Source organism: Sciurus vulgaris (assembly GCF_902686455.1).
Source record: "Sciurus vulgaris genome assembly, chromosome: X".
Taxonomy (NCBI): Eukaryota; Metazoa; Chordata; class Mammalia; order Rodentia; family Sciuridae; genus Sciurus; species Sciurus vulgaris.
The window spans coordinates 115,503,379-115,521,038 of NC_136471.1; positions in this window are offsets into that span (position 1 = coordinate 115,503,379).

Here is a 17,660-nt window from a genome sequence, read left to right on the forward strand (position 1 = left end):
TTTCAATTTCATTACAATTTGATAATCACCATTAGGGACAATATGGTGAATGAGAAGAATACTGAACTTGAATTTTGATCCAGACCCAATGCTCATCTTATTGGTTGTACAATATTTGTCACTGTGAGACTAAAGTCATCAATTTGGAAATGAAGATAATGATGCCTACTTCTGGTCTCTAAAACAGCTCCTTTACTTAGGGCCTTCTAATGGTTTGATGTTCCTAATATGCTAGACCCTAAAAATCAAAATAAATCAAATTAGGTTATATGTATTTATGAAATGCCACAATGAAATTCACTCTTCTTTATAATTATTGTGCACCAATAAAATATCAAAAAATTATATGAAACAAAGGTAGTTCCAGATAAACTGAATGACTGATCACCCTAGTTCATAGCACTACATAACTTCAACCAGTTTTATTTACTGAATGATATAATCTTTTTACATGTGACAACCTATCAGAGATTCTTCTTTATTTTCACAAGTATCATTTTTAATTGCAGCTTAGAATTTCATTAATCAATAAAGATTGATTCAGCATTCCATTATAAAAAAGAAAACAGTATAAGACAAAGTTTCCTGAGAAGCTTCAAATCTTTCCATTTTATGTCTAAGATTGTGTTTTAACAACTCTTGTATAAAACAAGTCACCTTGGTATGAAAGCCTGGTATAAAACATGCAGTCTTGTTTGTATCTACATCATATTGTTTTAGATCATCTACTACTTATTTAGTTATGATTCCTGGTTGAGTTCTAGAAAGATAAAATAATAATTGTGAAACTGGAGTAAATGAAGTATTATGGTATTGTAGATATGTGCATACAATGTACCATTATGTAAAGATATTGATAGATTTTATTATATATACTCTTCACAGCTTTTACCTAGATAATATGTCCACATGGATTTTGCTTACTATTTCTCAAATCTAATGCCTTATTTCAAGTCATTTCCTATGTGGAATGCTCTCAATGCTTTCAATGCCTATTACTGGTTTCTAAACAGTTCCTTTACTTAGAGTTTTCTTATGGTTTGATGGTTAAATTTAATTTTGCTGACTAAATTATTCTATGTATTGCCTCACTAAAAGTTTGGAATTATAATATTAGTGTGTCATTAATAATAGACTGAAAGATGAAATATGTTTAATAAACATTCAAGCAAGTAAATAGTTTGAAATAAGTATTTATTAACGTCCTTTCATTGTTTCCTTTATATTCTGTGCATAACAATATCAGAGAATGCAATACACTGTCCCATAATTGCTGATTTTCTTGAATGTCTCCCACACTGGTTTATAAATGCCATTAGAGCATAAACCATATTATTGTTCTCATTGTATCCTAAATAACTAGCATGACATTGATACAATATTTAGCAGTTGTCAATTAGTGTTTTTTGCTTGCTCGAATAAAATACAGGAGCAAAGAGAAGTGGACTAGGACAGCTAAAAGTAGTCAAGAAAAATTTACATATAGTGTTAACATTCAACGTCTCTGTGTCTGTTTTTTTCTTTTCTTTCTTAAACATACCCATGCACACATGTTCACATACACAAACACAATTTGCCTGTTTTGGTTTTCCAAATTTATTTAGATAAAATTTATGGAACACTGAAGTGTCCAACTCAATGGTTTTTAAAAATTTTTTTGGTTGTCAATGGACATTTATTCATTTATCCATTTATATGTGGTGCTGAGAATGGAACCCAGTGCCTCACACATACTAGGCAAGAGCTGTACCACTGAGCTACAACCCCAGCCCAACTCAATGGTTTTTAATAAATTTATATAGTTGTGGATCTATCACCATAATCCAGTTTTCCACAGTCCGTTTACTCTATACTATCGCACTATAAAGTTTCCATGTTCCCATTTGTAGTCAGTTCCAGCTCCCTCCTTTTCATCATTCACCAGCCATTTATCTGCTTTCTGTATCTACAATTGTTTTTCTAAACATCCCATATCAATTTAAAATACAATATGTGATTTTGTTGGGTGGAGGCTCAGACCCTGGGGAACAGATTCAGGATCCCAGCAGATGATAGAAGATGCAGGCACAGTTGGGAGGGTTGACATGCTTCATTTGGAGACTGCAGCAGCCTACAGCCCTCAGCCCCGGTTCCCAAGTCTTTTCCTAGGCCTTTTTCACATGTAGGCCAAACAAAGAAGGCACATTGCTAACATGTTACGTAAGTGAGCACATGGTCACAAGCAGATGCTTATGACCTTGAATACATATGCTAATACATATGTGTTCATGACCTTGGCTACATACTAAAAATAATTCAAACCAGAAGCCTCAGTAAAGGAACCTAACTATAGCCATCTTGGGCATGCCCTGCTATCCACCCTGTTAGGGTTCCTTGCCATACAATCTACACATTTGAGGTCTTCTGCAATGATCCCTCAGGGAGGAGGATAGAGCCCTGAATCCACAGGCCAAAACAACAACAAACACTGCAATAACAAACAACCAGAAAACAAACCCCAACACCTAGGATTACTAAAAACCCTTGACACTTTCATTCCATATTGAAGTGGTGATACAAGTCTTTCCCAACCACATCCAGTTGTCCAGGGATTCAATGTGGATTCACCAGGGTAGTCTAGCAGTAGAACTCATAGGCATTTTGGTGTATACCCAGCAGGCAGAGGTGTTTGCTACTTTGGCATAGGTCTGTACCCAGTCCATGATGTTGTCAATGAGGACACACGTACAGACAAAAGGACAAAGTAGTTATGGGCACTAGTATAGGTAAATTTCATCCATCCAGGAGAATGCATGCCAGCTTAGAGTCCCGGGAAAACACAGTAGCTGCCTGTGGTGGCTTTCCTGGATGGTGATACCATACTCACAGCTTGGTCCTGAACTTCAGCAGGCTTCATGTACACCCATCCCAGGGAACACATAATTGGCCAAAGGGAAATAACAAATGTTCCCTTTAAAGTTTGTGTCCCATCTGCAGTACCCAGCCAAGTCACATGTACCTGAGGGGCAATTCACTAGTCACGCATGTTATAACAAGGAGGTCACACTCCAAACCTTTTCCCACTGGGGCTAATGGGGCTACCCAGTGGAGGTGGGGGGCCTTTATTTTCTAGGGCTATGTCCACTCCACAGTTTGCCCCAAATTCAATTCAGTGAGAGCAGGCAAAAAACATTTCCTTGCTTCCCAAACTCGAGTTTAAGTACAATGTCCTTTAATGTCACTTGGACAAGTGTTGGTCCTGCTGTGCGATGCTGCAAAGTTTCCACAGGAGCTGGTCCCCCTTGTCAGTGATATTCATTCAGAGCTCTCACAACTGCCCACAGACACTATTTCCACCCCTTTTTGGAAGGTGGGTTGACTGCATTCCTAAGTCCTTGCTTTAGCAGGTCATTATATCTCTCTATCATGCCTGCATCCTGTGGATGATATGGGACATGCAGCTTCCGTTGAATCTGTAACTGAGTTTCCCACTGCTGCACATCCTGACCTAAAGGGTACCTTGATCACTCTCTGTCGTGATGGGATGGCTGTACAAGGCTGTCAATACTGTCAGGGCACAGATTGTAGTATGCTGATACCCTGGACCACTAGGCCAGACAAACAACAAACTTGTGGTCTTATCAACTGCCATTAAAGCAAACATGACCTCTTCTGACTTTGGTAAAGGACTGATGTAGTCAACCTGCCATGTGTCAAGGGAATGTGTCCATGCATTACCTGGTCATCTGTGACTCCATGGCATCAAGTGTGTGGATATTACTAAGCACAAACCATACATGCCTGGAAGGCATCTACAAGAACATTCCACATTAAAGGCAGACCCCAATTGTTTGACTATATTCCACATAGCTTTTACATCTGCATGCTGTGGACAGTGATGTAACCAAGCCATCAGGTCAGTGGAAGGTACCCATTTGAACCACTACACCCTAGCCAAAGCATCTGTTTCATTGATCCCTGGGCTAGTCATGGGTGGGGCATGGCCAGTAACATGCCCTACAGTCTACCTGTGCCTGGTGACCTAGCTCCCAGAGCTCTTGCCACAGAATTTGCCTTCAATGAACAGCACAGCTGTGTGCTTATCACTATGGGGGATACTTCACTTGCTACCTACCATCCGGATGGCGTGTAACTTACTTCACTGGTTACTTTGTCTTGTATCAGTACCAAATCAGATAATGTCTGCCTCTGGTTCCACCATCACTGCCATCCACACAGGCTCCATGGCTGGAACCATCAGTGTACTAAGCATTGGACGCTGAGGTTTAGAGGCCTTACCTCCAAGGTATGGGCTTATTTCTGGTTTATCTATATAGGTTATAGGCTATAGCACCCCCCAAAGTCGCTTATCCTTGCTGAATCCTGGCACATCTTGTCTTTGTTTGTCCCTGCTGGCTTCTGGCACATCTGGGCTCTCTTGACCCCTTTAAATGCTTCCATGGCATTGACTGTTTTGCAACTTCTGCTGCAAGGAGAGGTGCTAACCTCTTCATTTTTAGGGCACTACACACAATGCTATCATCCCTAAATTTCACAGTCAGAGCAACTAATGGCCTAAATTATTTTCCAAATTCACTAACTTTGCTTGACAGGCAGAACATGGTGAACTTGGTTACCTGGCCTGGCCCTGCTGGCTGCCCACCAGAGTCATGGGCTATTATTGTTTCATTTTCTGCATTACCACTTTCTGGGCTTGCAGCTATTAATCTCCTTTCTCCTTCACTTCTAACTTCATTATGGGGGAGGTCAAGGGGTATTTTCAAGGTATGGATATCCTTGTCCAGTAACTGTATTCTGGCTTCCAAGGCTTCTTCCACTTCTTGCAAGTCCCTTATTGTGGCAGTCTCTCATAAAGCTGCATCAGTTTCTGCTCTCAGAGCTGTAAGGAACACCCATCGCACAGACCTAGTGGCTTCATATCTGGCTCCTTAGGCCATTTCTTTGTCACATCTGCACCACTGCTGCCATCTTTCTCTTTAATCATAGGCCAGCACCTGGACTCTGCTGCTGGATTAACAGTCTGCCCCACCAGGTCCATGTTCACCTGCAGGGTAATAAGAAGTCTTCTTTATGCTCACAGGAAACCATCCACTATATCCCAACTCTCTGCAGGAGTTCATGCTAATAGGACTGTGGCAACCTAGTGCTACATGCTGCTCAGTGGCCACAGTTTCCCCTATCCACCAGGGTTAAGGTATCTCTCACCTGCATGGTACCTTGCCAACTATGTCAATTGTTAGCCTGAGGCTTAGACCCTGGGAAAGCAGGTGAATGAAGATGCAAGGCACAGTTGGGATAGTAGACATGCTTTATTTGGAGATGGCAGAAGTCTCCAGCTCCCAGCCCTTTTAGTCTTTCCATAGGCCATTTTTATATTCAGGCCAAACAAAGAAGGTACATTGCCAACAGGTTACATAAGTGAGTGCATGCTCACAAGCAGATATTTATGACCTTGAGTAAATATGCTAAATCAGCATGTTTATGGCTACATGCTAAAAATATAGCTTGCCGGAACCCTCAGCAAAGTAGCCTAACTATAGCTTTTTGGGCCTGCCCTACAGATTCTTTGTAACTGGTTTCTGTCACTTAGCATCATGATTTCAAGGTTCATCCATACTCTAGACTGTATCAGGACTTTGTTCCTTCTTTGGCTTAATAGTACTGTATTGTATTGACATACCGTCTTTTGGTATATCACCTTTTGTATATCATCTTTTGTCATTCACCTTAGCTTTCAAGACTTACCCCTTTTTGGAGAGTGTAAGCTTTCTTTGAACTCTGCTAGATTTAGGAGTAGCTCCTGGGCCTGGCCACCTTCTAGCTGCATGAAAGAGCCTTTTAATGAATTACTTTGGTAGATTTCTGGTTTTCTTACTTAGCTTTTAATTTTCAGTTAGACACTATAAGCCATTTTTTACTCTTTTTCCCCAAGTGTCAACTATGTCTACTATCAAAATCTACTTTATTCCACTATCTTTGTAGTAACTATTCCCCTGATTTTCTCGAATGTCTGATACATCATCATACCTACAATTTCACTTCCTTTAATTAGAATACCACCCCAGTTCACCACAGTATATTCAACAATTTCAGTGTTACATTGTTCTAGAGTATATGTGTGCTCTACCTATCATTTATGCTGGCATATTCATTACCAGCTGAACAGTTGAACATCTCACCTTATTCTCTGCTCTCTGACCAGTCCTATCCAAACTATCCAAGGTGAGGTTCTTCAGGAAACAGACTCTGAGTTAGAGTCTAAATTAGTGCAGAGAACATTACTCATGGAATGCTCTTAGCATAAACACCTGTCAGAAGGAAGAAAAAGAAGCGGGATTTGAAAGAACGGGAGGTTGTGGTACAACGCGGTCCTAACAAAAACCTCATACAAATTGAATAAGGAGCTCTAAAGTGGAGATGAACCTACAGAGTTATCCAGAGTTGGCGAAAAGGAAGAAGACCTTTATTGCCCTCTATTGATCAGTGAGACTGACTTTGACGAAACTAATTCCTTCACCTGAGGCAATTCTTGAAGAGAGCTGGTATATTAGGGCTGTCTATCAGCACCACTAGTAGCAGCTGTGGGAATAAATCCTTCAGTCCTGAAGGGAAATCTAGGCAGTATATCACAGCGTCCACCATGTAGAGCCAAAAGGATTTTCTGACTGATGATATGAGGTATGTGAGACAAATTGAGGCATCAAGGATGACTCCAAGGATTTTGGCATGACCAACTAGAAGGATGGAATTGTTCTTAACTGAGATGGCAAAGGCTATAAGTGAAGCATTTTTGAGGGGAATTTTAGGACTTTTGTTTGAATCAGGTTGTATGTGAGATGTCGATTAAACATCTCAGTAGATATGTCAAGTTGACAGTTGTATATATAAGTCTGTCAAAGACTCAGGGTGATTTTATTAATAACTGGCAGTAGTTTTTGACTGCACTTTCCAAGTGTTGTGTTGTTGTTTGTTTTTGTTTTCTGGTGACCTTTGAAATATTTTTAATCAACTTTCTTGGCACAAATGTCTGATGGTACTATTTATTGAAATCTTGGAAAACTAAGAATAAATACTATTTTTGTTTTGGCTTCCACACTTGAATGAAAACTTAAGTATATATCATTTCCTATGAAATGATAAACTCTTCTTGTATACTACTATCTTTTTTCATATATGTGTGTTTATGACTTTTACTAGACTGCTTATCTCCATTGCAGCTATAGTATATTCTCATAGAATCCATGATTTAGTTATTATTTGTTTACTCATCCCTGACCACAATCAACAGTAAAATTTACTAATGCCCACTGGAGACACTGGATGAACTGAGTGGATTTAGCTGTTCTCAAGCCTTGAAGTAATTATTTATTTTCTTAAGATATTTTAAAAGTTTGATAGTATTCTTGGTTAACATTTACAATTATGCAGATTTACTTTGGATGCTTAATATCTAAACACCTGTAAACATATTTTGCTTTAATCTGTTATAGGAAGTCACATAAAATAATTATGTCTTAGAATATTTTTATTTTTGGTTTTCTGACACACTATTTTAGTTATGTTATGTAGAGTAAAATTAGTAAATCAGTCACCCAACTATCTTAGTATCAGCTTAGATTTTTAAATTTCTATATTAAGGTTGAATGAAAGCTTATCACATGGATTCCATATAATAAAGTAAGTCCAGAATAATATTACAGAAGGTTACTTACAGATAAATAGGTAATCAGAATGAATCAATATGTTTTTATATCTAATTTCACATATAAGGTATATACATATATATATATATATATTTTTTTTTTTTTTGCCTTCAAGATTTTGCATTTTTTTCTCTTTCTCCTCTACTGTATTCACTTCTAAGATACCAGGCAGGTCCCAACATTCTCATATTTCTTTGAACTTCAATTCATTGTTACTTAATCAAACTATGGTGTCAAAAAAGTTCTTAAAATAACTGAATTATTAATTTATATATAAGCCTTAATGTTTATAATTAACAAGAGGAAAATTTGGTTATATAAAAAGAGTTTATTTCAGTTTGCTAAATCAGAGGTTTACAGATTAGGTATTAATGTTGAGGATTAGAGAACTACAGGGTTTCAAGTTTTATTTTATTTTGCAAGAAACTAGAGAAGGGTCATTATAGGAAAAGTTTCCAATTTAAATACTATTAAGGCCATTTCTGGAAATGAGGGCCTGTTTTTACTATATTTTTATTTGTTCTTTTTATTTATACATGATAGGTATATTTTGACATATTTATACAAATATGGAGTACATCTTATTCTAATTAGGATCCCAGTCTTGTGGTTGTACATGATATAGAGATTCACTGTGTTATATTTATATATGTACATAGAAAAGTTAAGTAAGATACATTCCACTTTCTTTCCTATTCCTGTCCCTCTACCTTCCCTTCATTCCCCTTTGTCTAATCTACTGAACTTCTGTTCTTCCCCTCCCTGCTTGTTGTGTGTCTGCATCCACATGTCAGAGAGAATATTGGACCTTTGGTTTTTTGGGGATTGGTTTATTTCACTTAGAATAATAGTTTGTCTCCATTCATTTTCTAGCAAATCTCATAAAGTCATTCTTTTTTGTGGCTGAGTAATATTCCATATTTTCTTTATCCATTCATTTGTCAAAGGGCACCAAGGTTGGTTCCATAGCTTAGCTATAGTGAATTGGGCTGCTATAAGCATTGATGTGGCTGTGTCACAGTAGTATGCTGATTTTAACTCTGCTGTATATATATGGAGGAGTGGGATAATTGGGTTAAGTGGCAGTTCCATTCCAACTTTTCTGAGGAAACCCCATACTACTTTCCAGAGGGGTTACACCAGTTTTCATTCCCACCAGCAATGTATGCATGTACCTTTTCCTCCATATCCTCACCAACATTTATTGTTACTTGTATTCTTGAAAATTGCCATTATGACTGGAGCAAGATGAAATATCAGTGTAGTTTTAACTTGCATTTCTCTAATTGCTAGAGATGTTGAACATTTTTTCATAATTTGTTGACCATTCTTATTTCTACTTTTGAGAAGTATCTGTTCAGTTCCTTTGCACATTTTTTGCCTGGGTTATTTGTGTGTGTGTGTGTGTGTGTGTGTGTGTGTGGGTGTGTGTGTGTGTGTGTGTGAGTTGTTTGAGTTCTTTATATATCCTGGAGATTAATGCTCTATCTGAGATTCAGTTGGCAAAGATTTTCTCCCATTCTATAAGATCTCTCTTCATGCTCTTGATTGTTTCCTTTGTTGTACAAAAGCTTTTTAGTTGAATGCCATCCCATTTATTGATTCTTAATTTTACTTCTTGTGCTTTAAGAGTCATGTTGAGGGGGTCTGTTCCTAAGCTGTCATGGTGGAGTGTTGGGCCCACATTTTCTTCTAGTAGATGTAGGTTTTTTGGCTTAACGCCTAAGTCTCTAATCCACTTTGAGTTTTTCTCAGTGTGAGAGATAGTGGTTAAATTTCATTCTGCTACATATGGATTGCCGATTTTCCCAGCACCATTTGTTGAAGAGACTATCTTTTCTCCAAAGTATGTTTATGACACCTTTGTATAGTATGAGATAACTGTATTTATGTGGGTTTGTCTGTATATCTTTGTTGGGGTCTTAAGCCCCCTTGCTCTTCTCGACCAGCGGCAAGGGAAAGGGACACTCCCTAACAAGGTCAGACCAGGATAGGTAAGGCCAACTGACCGCCCGCTCCCAGCCCTCCGTGTGGAGGACAATCAGACGCGTCAGGGAGACCCGTCACAGCAGGAACTCATTTATTGAGGAAATCACACAGCTTTTATGTAGGGTGGAGGCTAGGCGGGAACCAATCAGCTTAAAGGTCAGCAAGGCATGGGGTGTTCACGCAGGCAAGAGTCCCATAGGACTATATGGCAAGCACGAGCTGATCACGTTCATGGAACTGTTGTTAACCAATCCCTGACGGTGGTCCGATTCATTGTCATTAACTATTGAAACCGCCTTTGAGGCCTTGATCTTGCTCACTCGCCAGGGAGTAAAGAGTCAGCCTGAGTTAGTTAACGTGTCATTAGTCCCAACATATCTTATATTCTGTTCCATTGGTCTTCATGTCTTTTTTGGTACCAATACCATGCTGTTTTTGTTACTACAGCTCTGTAGTATAATTTAAGGTCTGATATTGTGATGCCTCCTGCTTCACATTTCTTGCTAAGAATTGCTTTGGTTATTCTGGACCTCTTATTTTTCCAAATGAATTTCATGGATGTTTTGTCTATTTCTACGAAGAACATCATTGGAATTTTAATAGGAATTGCTTTAAATCTATATAGTGATTTTGGTAGTATGGTCATTTTGACAATATTAATTCTGCCTATCCAGCAACATGGGAGATCTTTCCATCTTCTAAGGTTTTCTTCAATTTCTTCTTCTTCTTTTTTTTTGGTGTTCTGTAGTTTTCATTGTAGAGGTTTTTCACATCTTTTATTATATTGATTCACCAGTATTTTAAGTTTTTTTGAGGTTATTGTGATTGGGATAGTTTTTCTAATTTCTCTTTCAGCTGATTCATCATTGGTGTACAGGAATGCAATTGATTTATGGAAGTTAATTTTATATCCTACTACTTTTTTTGAATTCATTTATGAGTTCTAGAAATTTTCTGGTAGAGTCTTTCAGGTGTTCTAAATACAGGATCATGTCATCAACAAATAGTTATAGCTTGAGTTCTTCTTTTCCTATTTGTATCCCTTTAATTTCTTTGGTCTGTAGCCTTTCAAGGACTATGTTGAATTGAAGTGGTGAAAAAGGGCATCCCTGTCTTGTTTCAGTGTTTAGAGGTTATGCCTTTATTTTTTATCCATTTAGAATGATGTGGGCCTTGGGTTTAACATATATAGCTTTTACAATATTGGGTTATTTCCCTACTATCCTGAGTTTTCCTACTGTTTTGAACATGAATGGATGCTGAATTTTGTGAAATGTTTTCCTACATCCATTCAGATGATCATGTGATTCTTTTCTTTAAGTCTACTGATGTGGTGAATTACATTTATTGATTTCTATGTGTTAAATCAAACTTGCATCCCTGGAATGAACCCCACTTGATCATTGTGCACTATCTTTTTAATATGTTTTTGTATGCAATTTGCCAGAATTTTATGAAGAATTTTTGCATCTGTGTTCATCAAGAATATTGGTCTGAAGTTTTCTTTCCTTGATGTGTCTTTGTCTGGTTTCAGAATCAGGGTGATATTAGCTTCATGGAATGAGTTTGGGTAGGTTCCCTCCTTTTCTACTTTATGGGATAGTTTGAGGAGAATAGGTGTTGGTTCTTCTTTGAAAATATAGGATAACTCCACTGAGAATCCATCCAGTCCTGTGCTTTTCTTTGTTGGTAGGCTTTTGATAGTGTCTTCAATTTCACTGCTTGAAATTGATGTGTTTAAATTTTCTAAATCCTCCTTATTCGATTTGAGTAGGTCATGTGTCTCTAGAAAATTCATTAATGGCTTTAAGATTGTCTATTTTATTGGAGTATAAGGTTTCAAAATAGTTTCTGATTATTGTCTGTATTACAGTTGTGTCCATGGTGATATTTCCTTTTTCATCATGAATATTAAATATTTGAGATTTTTCCCTCTTTATTTTGGTTAGCATGGCTAAGGACTTATCAATTTTGTTTATTTTTAAAAAGAACCAACTTTTTGTTTCACTGATTTTTTTCAATTGTTTCAATTTTATTGATTTCAGCTCTGATTTTAATTATTTCCTGTCTTCTACTGCTTTTAGTGTTGATTTATTCTTCAGATGTAATATTAGGTTATTTGAAAAATATTTGGCTTTAGGTTCACATAAATTCTTTAGTCTTGCATCATAACACTAGCAAGGGAATAAAGATTCTTAGATCTTAGACATGCTTTCATGTCTATTTCTGTTGTTGAGTCTAGCAACAATAACAAAAACCTACTACTCTACAGAATCTAGGATGTTGAAAGAATAAAGATGGTAATCACAGTGAGTGTGTTTCTAAAAGCTTAAATCCTGTGATTCTCTCTCAGCAATATGCATTCAATGAAATTTCAGTAATGGATAAACTTTGGAAGGGAATTTCCATCTTTAAAAAGGTATTGCCTTTCCAAAGTTAATCATAGTGGTTAACATAGACTTCAATCCTAGTGCTTTTACCTCTGTAGCATTAATTTATTTTTGTTTTATTTGTTCTTTTTAGTTATACATGACAGTAGAGTGTAGTTTGACATATTTACACAAACATGTAGTTACATCTTATTCTAATTTGGGTCCCAGTCTTGTAGCTGTACATAATGTGGAGATTCACCATGGTGTATTTATATATGCATATAGGGAAGTTTCAATATATCTCATGCACAAATTGTAGACATCAATTTGACATTTATTTTCCATTGTAGATTTTGATTTCCTAGGGAAAAAAAAACCAATGTGTTTTTGTAGTCCTGTGTACTTTCTTGATCAAATAAAATTTAATAGATTAAGAATGCTTGTGTACTACTCTTTGAATTACTACAAATTCATTTTCATAAAGATTCTTCAGTAATGTCTGATTATAACAACATATAGTAATAAACAAACTACTAATGTGCAAACAGTTATTGAAGATTTGTGTAGTTTATGGGCCTGCCATAGACCAAATAAAATCTCCAGTGAATTTTACAGTGCTTCATGAGTAGCTTTGTGATTAAATTCATATTTAAATGAGAACAGGCATGACAATAGAATGTAGTTAATCAAATCCCTGAAGTTTTGCTGTATGTATTAAAAAGTGTAGATGTGAAAGAAAGTTATAAGATATATTTTTCACTAAGTTATAACTTTATGTATTATTTAATAATTTTTCTAAAAATGTAAAATCTTGGTCAAGTTTAAAAGCAGTTTCACCATACCTAAGACATGGGAGACTTAAAATCTATTATAATTTCTCCTCCAAAATTATTATCCTCACATTCATTTAATATTAACTTTGTCAATTTTTTCCTGCATATTGAGTACTATTAGCAACTTGAGTATAATTTATTTTATTTTGATATTCTAAATTTGTTATTTTAAGCTAAGAACAAAATTAAGCTAGTGTGGATGCATTTTTGAGAAAAAGATAACATTAGTCACTAAAAAGAGACAAAGATGAACTCCCTTTGGCTTTTCCTAATCTCTACTGAAACAGTTGCAAAACTTTATGGAAAAATGATTAATCTATGCAACCTTGATTGTTGTCTCTTATTTTATCTCCCCAAAATTTATATTAAGTGCAGAAGTAAAGATAGAGTATGAAAACAAAATTAATATATATATATGTGTGTGTGTTTATGTACATATATGTGTGTGTATGTGTATGTATATGTATATACTTAATTTATATACTTAATTTACTTAATTTTTACTTAATTTTTATATATACATATATATATTCCAAATAAGAGACAGAATATGACAATCATGCTGAACAGCATTGCCTTCTTAAGCATCAGACTTTGCATTGTAAAACAAAGCAGAGTATAGAAAATATACCTTCTTAACTGATCTACATTGCAGTGACTCCTATGGAACTGTATGCTAATTTCATTCAGGTAATGTTAATCTCATTGAACAATGCCATTGGTCAATGGGATATAATTGACATTTTGAGAACACTCCAATCAACAACAGGATGCACATTTTTTTAAGTCCAATGCGGGCCATGTCTTAAACCATAAAACTAACCTAAAAATGTAAAGGATTTAAAATCACAGGAAGTACATTCTTTGGCCATGATGGAATCAAACTAGAAATCAATAATAGCAGGGGGATTGTCAAATATTTACACGTTTAGTAACACACTTCACAATATTGTATAGGTACAAAAAGTCTCCCCAGTAGTAAAATAAATACATCAAACTGAATGAAATGAAAATGCAAAATCACAATTTGTAAGACAGCTAAAATAGTGCTGAGAATGAAATTTAAAACACTGAATGCTTACATTACCAAAGAAAAAATTCAACAATTCAAGTACCTATTTCAAGAAAAATAAATCAAAAACAAGTAGAAAGGAAATAATAAAGAGCAAACATCAATTAAATTGAAAAAAAAAAGAGAAATGTAATAAAACCAGTCACTGGTTCTTTGAAAATATCAATAGACGTATAAACCTCTAGCAAGATTGATAATCATAAAATGATAAGAACATTTACTAATATGAGGAATAAAACAGTAATGAACAAACTCTGAACAGGATCTGCATATGAGAATCTACATAACCCTGATGAAAGAAATCAAAGAACTGTAGAAATGCAGAGACATCTCATTCATATTTAACAAAATGTGTCTGTAGTTACTTCAAACAGCACAAAGCCAAACAATCCCAGATACTAAATTTCCCAGTGCCCTCCACATTGCCATATCTAATTGATCTTTTCTCAGCTTATTACTTAATTAATTATGGCATAGTGATCTTTAAATTATCTGATACAGTCATGGTGAACAAATGTACCGTTTTATTTTATTTTTCTCTTAGTTCCATTTTGTGCTGATTTTTTACTTAGATTTCATTCATTCATTTACCCAAGAAATATCTTCTCTTTGCAGTTATTGTGCTATGCAGTGAATGGCCAACATTTGTAAAATCTTTCTTAAATTCTTCACTCTACTACAATCCACATATTTGTCTGAGAGTAGTAAGAAATTCACTTATATTTGGTCACAATTGCTTATAAATATAGCAAATTGTGTTAGTTTTTCACATAAACACAGCCAATGGGTTTTTTATTTCATTGGCAAATAAGTGTACTTCAATTCTTTGTTCAACAAATATTCATTGAATAAGGCTGGGTTCAATTCTCAGTAGCTCACACACACAAACATGCATTGAATAAGCAATTATGTACTATAATGTGTGAAATGCACTGAAAACATTTATCTGTTTTTTGTTTTAATGGAGCTTAATACATGATATTGTTGAAGTTTGCAGAATTTTTCTCCTGTCTTTGATATACATGAGCAATAAACCTTATATGAAGAATGCTTTCAAACATTTTTACATGTGGATAAACATAGCTTTAATAGTAGTCACCCCATAAGCCGTGTTGTACCTCAAATGATGTCATTCAAGCAAAAACTTTGAATGAAAAGTGTGCTTAAGTTGTTTTACATTGCTTTTCATTCTCCATATTAAAGAATATGGATCCATGTTTATCAAAGCATGTAATTTTGAGCCTCATGTTTTTATAATTCAAGAATGTGTTAATTTCCAAAATTTTGATATTTAAAGGTTCTTGAGAATACTTTAATCAAGTGATATCAGAAATGACTGACAAAGCCATAAATTGATTTTATCTGTAGTAAAAATTATGCTCTAATTGTAAGATTCATTAAAATACCACTCGGATCACTCAGTATTATTACTTCAACTGTGAATGGCCATTTTAACCAAACATAGAAGGGCAGGATCATCTTCAAATCAACTTCTTTAATTTACCAATGAGAAATACATTTAGGAGACAAAATACAGTAATATTTTTAAGTAGAATTATATTTTAGGAAATTAGAAATGCATTTTTCCCCTCCTGGCCTTTATATATTTGTCATAATTTGTTTTGTTTTACCTGTTCTTTTGTAGTCATTTGCTTAAAATTATATGTTCTAGATTGTAATCAGAACCATCATTCATATTTCATACATATTGGGAGGTAGCTTTAAACTCTTCTTTAAAGTCTCACTTAGTTCTATATCTTGTTAACTTTAATCATGAGTGACAAATATTTTTATTTTGGATATTTGTGTGTGAGGATAGATTTTCCAATTATTGTTTTTAACTATAGATAAAACTACTCAGAAATATTTTAAAGGCAAACTATGACCATGATATTGATGATATTCAGTAATGGTGATAAAATCAAATAATTTGTGAAATAAACCATGTTGTGCACTGTTTAAATATTTGGAATTCTAATGAAAAAATAAGGAATTGAAAAATAAATATAAAACGTTAATAATGTCCACAACTTTATTACTTCAAGCTACTGCTACAATTGCACAATCAAGACCCTGAATCTTCAGGTAATAACTTTAGGGCTTGTTTATACCTGTCACCAATAATTTTATTTCTCAATTTAATGTTGATAGTCTTCCAAAAATATAATAGGACTTTTCAGTGGGTTTGCTAAAGAAGTATAACTTCACATTTGTCAACTTTATCAAAATATTAGAAAAAGCCATTTGCCTATATTCATTTAGCAGACCTTGCTGCATATTTAACAATCTCTCAAATTTCATATTGTGACATTTAAAATAAATGGTTCTTATTATACATAGCTAATTTTTCATCATTATCACAACACAAACTGAGTTACCACCACTTTGAAAAGTTACCAAGACACATGTGATTGTGATATTTTAGATTTGAATAATTTGTGATTGTGTTGTGGCAACATGATTTTATATAAATGATATAAATCATTTTATATAAATGATATAATCCTGAGAATGATGTATTATTTTTATTCTCAACACCAAGCAATATAAATATTTTAAAGGAATGCAGTTAATATTTTAATAATCTATAATACAATCATAACTGAATATCATTGTGTGTTTTTAACATAATATGGTAATCATGTATCTGTCCTCTGATTTATTTAAATTACATATAAGTTTGTGTATATAAATATATATAATTTAAGGAAATAAACATATTTCACTCAAACTGCCAATTTTGAAACACTCTTACATTCCTGTTAATATTTTTTGTGTGCCTAAAATGCAGTAGGCATATTCTGAGGTGTTAGAGACTCAGAAGTGAACAAAATATGTATAATTCTTTGTTCTAAAGTTATATAATTATTTTAGTATATTAATATCTTCTTTTTTCAAATTATTTATAACCTAGGTATTATACTGGTTTGAATTTTCTTATCAGTATTATTCAGATATCAAAAAATATATTTAAGAATCACCTTAATTTTAAATTACACTGGAATTAAATTCTTGGCTTGAAATAATTTTCCAGAATCATCTGGTCCTTTCAATTTGTAGTGAGGCATTTTCTTAATTTTTTTATTACTAATTTTTTATTTGTTCTAATTGGTTATATATGACAGTAGAATGCATTTTGACACATTGTACACAAATGGAACATAATTTCTCATTACTCTGTATATGGTGCAGGGTCACACCAGTAATGTAATCATACATGTATATAGAGTAATAATGTCTGTCTCATTCTACTGTCCTTCCCATCCCCACTGCCCCACTCTCACGCCCCTCTGTACAATCCAAAGTTCCCTCATTCTTCCCTACCCTGCCCCCCACTATTGATCAGCATCTGCTTAGCAGAGAAAACATTCAGCCTTTGGTTTTTTTGGGGTTTGGTTGATTTCACTTAGCATGCTATTCTCTAGATCCATCCATTTACCTGCAAATGCCATATTTCATTCTTCTCTAAGACTGAGTAATATTCCATTGTGTCTACGTACCACATTTTCTTTATCTGAATTCATTTGTTGAAGGGCATCTAGGTTGGTTCCACAGTCTGGCTATTGTGAATTGAGCAGCTATGAACATTGATGTGGCTGTATCTCTGTAGTATGCTGATTTTAAGTCCTTTGGGTATAGGCCAGGGAGTGGGATAGCTGGGTCAAATGGTGGTTCCACTCCAAGCTTTCGG